Consider the following 4985-nt stretch of genomic DNA (forward strand, 5'->3'; position numbering starts at 1 on the left):
AGCCTCAGGCTCAAATCCGCTTTGCGGCAGACGGTCGGGGGGGGGGGGAACGACGCAAAATCCGCTTTAGGGCAGGAGGTCAGGCCGTTGCCGGGACTTCACGGCGGTTTGCGACAGTGCTGGGTGAGTTTAAAGGTGTCCAGCAGCAGTGAGGGGAGGCTAATTGCTGGACGTGAACAACCTGTGCCCCTGAGATTGTGCACCTGAGGCAAAATACAAATAGGTCAAGAATTCTTTCTAAATTATTATTTTAATTTAAGTTGAACAGCCAAAATGATTGCATCAGTGGAGGTGAGTCAGTTGCTCCCACAATGTGTATGTGCATTAACACCATCCTGTATGTTGTCCCATTAATCTCTGCCATCAGAGTCCTCCACAGAGCTGCCAGGGCAAAAAACAAAGGAAATTATAGCACAGGAACAGGCCCTTCGGCCCCTCCAAGCCTGCACCGACCATGTACCCCACTTAACTAAAACCCCCTACCCTTCCGGGGACCATATCACTCTATTCCCATCCTATTCACGTACTTGTCAAGACGCTCCTTAAAACTCACAACCATATCCGCTTCCACTACCTCCCCCGGCAGCGAGTTCCAGGCACCCACCACCCTCTGTGTAAAAAAATCTCCCTCCTACATCTCCTTTAAACCTTGCCCCTCACATCTTAAACCTGTGCCCCCCCCTAGTAATTGACTCTTCCACCCTGGGAAAAAGCTTCTGATTATCTACTCTGTGCGTGCCTCTCATAATCCTGTAGACCTCTACCAGGTCGCCCTCTCAACCTCCATCGTTCCAGTTTCTCCAACCTCTTCTCGTAGCTAATGTCCTCCTTACCAGGCAACGTTCTGGTAAATGTTTTACCTTGCGATTGAGCCTCTTGTCTATATCTGTAAACCCAGCTCTCCGCTCGGCTGATGAAGGAGCAGCGCTCCGAAAGCTTACGATGCCAAATAAACCTGTCAGACTTTACCCTGGTGTTGTGAGACTTCTTAAGGTTAAATAAAGTTTCTTTTGATAAAAGCTTCCCAGTTTGTCAGTAGAATCGTGCCTGGAGTGAAACAGCCTGGGTGGGATTTTACAGTCTTGCTCAAGCGAGGCTGGAAATTTGTGCCCGAGTTTAATGGAGAGCTCCGTTGTCGGACCCTCGCTCGTTCCGAGGTGGTAGCAGTCCGACCCTATCGTCACATAATCCAAAATAGCAAAATGTTGTCAGACTTCAGAATATACAGTGGCACATTAACCAGCACCCAGATCTCTAGGCTGAGTTTTAGTAAGGCTCCCTGACCTTGCCCCCCCCTTGCCCCCGCCCCACCCTTCATTGAATAGAGTAAAGTGACGTTAGGTGACATAAGATAACTTGTATCGTTGTACTATGTATAATATCATAAAGTTATATGAATCAATTATAGCCCTTTTATTCATTATTTTGTATTTATTTGTATGTAATGCAAGTCTGAGGGTGAAGCTCCTCTATTTATAGGTATTTGTTATATAATTTCACCCACGGGGTATAGTTATGAAAATTTATTCACCCTTAAAGGGGTTAAACCAATTTTTTTTTTGCTCTCGGGGACCCCTCCTGTCTGGGCCCCTAGGCTTAAGCCTACTCAGCTTAATCCGCCACTGAGAATATACCTCGGGGTTTCTGATCTGGGAACCGAACACTAGTGTAGTGGTGATACCACTGCCTCCCCCCCCCCCTCTCCCATTAGACATAAGAATGAGGGCGAGTTAATAAGGGGCATAAGACAGGAATATGCTGTCACCCTCCTTGCACCCAATGGTGTAAAATGCCATGGACTGTGCTCAGCACGCCCGACTCCCCCCTCCCCAGATGCAAATCAAGGGGAATCTCCTTGGGCACGGGAGGTTGTTAGCTAGCTCTGCTCCCAGTGGTTGGGGGGCTACCTTGTACTGTAAGAGAGAGAGAGAGAGACAGGGGCAGAATGTGTCACATTGTGTTTGGATAATGTGTTTGCCACAGCTGGAGTTCGGATGAGGCGTGTGAGGGTGAGGTGCGGTATCTGGATGTGAGACACGAGTCCTGAATTCCAGTTGAGGGCTGCGGTGAGAGTGCTGAGGGTGTGGTGCACTGAGCAACATGATACGTTGGTGTTGGCGGTGAGTAGGTGATGTCATGTCAGTAACAGAATCCTTACGGTGCTGGAGATGGCCATTCGGCCCATTGTGTCTGCATTGGATTCCCAAACAACCGTTATGACTCAATGTCATGTCCCTGCCTTTTCTCCAGATCCCCGCACATTGCTGCTATTTAAAAACAATCAAAATTCCCTCTTGAAAACCTCGATTGAACCTGCCTCCACCACACTCCCAGGCAGCGCATTCCAGACCCTGACCATTTGACTTCAGACTTGCCCCTCAGAGCTAACAGAAAGCTGCTCATTTGAGATCCAAGACCAAGGTGTGCCAGATCCTCATCAGAGAGTTGCTAGAAGCAGGAGGAGGCCATTCAGCCCTTCGAGCTTGCTCCGTCATTCATTTTTGATCATGGCTGATCATCCAAACCAATATGCTGATCCCCACCTCCCCCCCTATCCCTTGATCACTTTAAGCTCATATCTGATTTCTTCCTGAAAAGTGTCAGTCCTCACTCTGTGAGGTGATAGTTTGCACTGGGACAGTTAACTCTGCGTGAAACAGCTCCTGCTGGGACTTGGGTGTCCCACTCTGGTCATGGCCGCCTCAGCTGGGTTTACTGCAGAGGAGGACAGCGGGCCGAGAAGGTGCACGATTCGCTGCTCTCTGTTTCCTCTGGGATCTCCTCTCGGCCCGCTGAGCTCTTTGTTTCTGCTCGTCTCTTCCAAGCGGTCGGTCTCCAGAGGCGACGGCCACCAGTAATTGACAACTGGGAGACAGTGTCCATGTCCGCCATCTTCATACCTTGGAGGTGTCCTGGTGGAGATATGGACACCCTGGACGTCATTACCCAGTGGCTGGTTTACTGACCAGAAGGCCTGTGGCGGCCGTCTATTCAATGAGCATGGTCACCAGTGCAGATGATGTGGAGTTGCTGGTGTTGGACTGGGGTGAGTACAACAACTCCCCCGGAGTTGAGGGGGTTGAGCTATGAGGAGAGGCTGAATAAACTAGGCTTGTACTCGTTAGAGTTTAGAAGAATGAGGGGAGATCTCATTGAGACGTATAAGATGATGAATGGGATGGATAGGATAGAGGTGGAGAGGCTCTTCCCGCTCAGAAAGGACAGTAGGACTAGAGGGCACAGCCTCAAGATAAAGGGGGGGCGGTTTAGAACAGAGTTGAGGAGGAACTTCTTCACTCAAAGGGTGGTGAATCTCTGGAATTCTCTGCCCGTTGAAGTGGTGGAGGCTGCCTCGCTAAATATTTTTAAGTCACGGGTAGATAGGTTTCTGATAGACAAGGGAATTAAGGGTTATGGGGAGAAAGCGGGAAAGTGGAACTGATCCACTTCAGATCAGGAGTGATCTTATTGAATGGCGGGGCAGGCTCGAAGGGCTAGATGGCCTACTCCTGCTCCTATTTCTTATGTACTTGTGTGAAACCTCACTTGGTCGAATAGCCTGCGCAGATGCAGATGGACCAAAGGGCCTCCTTCGACACCATAACAGGTTCGTTGGTTCTGTGACCTATCAATGGTGCACTGACCCGTGGTCGTAGAAACCCTACAGTGCAGAAGAGGCCATTGAGGCCATCGAGCCTGTACCGACCCTCTGAAAGAGCCTACCTAGGCCCAATTCCCTGGCCCAATAACCCCATCACCCCACGCATGGATCTCAGCCAACCCACCTAACCTGCACATCTGTTTGCTGTGCCGTTACAGGGACCGGGGTCAGATCTCCGGCTTGGGTTGGTGCCTGTGGGAGTTTGCGCATTCTCCCCGTGCTTGCGTGGGTTTTCCCCGGGTGCTCCGGTTTCCTCCCACACCCCTAAAAACGTGTTTTTAGGCTGATTGGTGTTAATAAATTGTCCCTGAATTGGATCTCCCTTAATCCGGCGCACGTATAATTCCCTAAATTTGCACCCCTTTATTGAGGAGTCCACGTGATGTAGACAAAAGTCGTAGGTAGAAGTAGGATTGGAATGAGGCACTCACTGAGGGTTAAAATGGGTGGCGCGGGCTTGTAGGGCCTGTTTCCTGTGCTGTTCTTTGTATCTTTGGAGTGTGGGAGAAAACCGGAGCATCCAGAAGGAAGACGCGGGGAGGACGTGGAGAATCCACACAGAGAGCGAGCCAAGCCGGGAATCGAACCCGGGTCCCTGGCGCTGTGGGGCAGCAGTGCTAACCACCGTGCCGCCTCTCACAGCCTGCACTTGGCCCGGAAATGCAGAAGAGGGGGAGAAGCGTTGGCAGAAGCTCCCTCCCCTCCTCCTCCTCCTCTTAAACGGAGGGAAAGCGGAGTTCCCCTTTAACAGGCTGCGTCTCCGCCCATTCTGTCCCTTCAGAGCGCGTGATTGACAGCCTGTGCTGATGTCATGAAGAAGGGTGGGGTTAGAACCTGTCAGTTTCCAGACAGAGACAATTAAGTGTTGAGGAAAATAGCAGATAGCCAAGACTGCGGAACAATACAGACTCCCAAATAACCAGGACCAGGAGGCAGCCTCTGAGGTTTCTGTTTTGAGAATGTAAGATGTTTCTAAGGCGTTTGTTACTGAGATGAAAATCATTTGGGTTTCGTTCATTCTGTCAGTGGGAATTCCAGTTGGTATTGTCTTGGCTTCTGCCCATTCTGACAGGGCTGCAGCTTCCTCATCTTTGCCTGCCGTGGCTGCTTGAATACATTTCGCTTTAGCAACAGAAAGCGCTTGCCCTGGGGAAAGCTGGGCTCAGTGCGGGCGTGTGTCCCAGCTCCCTCATCCCCGTTAACAGCTCCCATTCTCGAAGCCCCTTTGTGCAGTGCTGATTACCTGGGTGTGTATGTGTGTGTGTATATAGGCGGCTGATTCTGCCCTCCAGTCCCCAGCCAGTCCTAGGACGTGAGCTGTGCT

This window comes from Carcharhinus amblyrhynchos, unplaced genomic scaffold (genome assembly GCF_965287045.1).
Source record: "Carcharhinus amblyrhynchos unplaced genomic scaffold, sCarAmb.v2.hapA scaffold_870, whole genome shotgun sequence".
In the NCBI taxonomy this organism is placed as follows: Eukaryota; Metazoa; Chordata; class Chondrichthyes; order Carcharhiniformes; family Carcharhinidae; genus Carcharhinus; species Carcharhinus amblyrhynchos.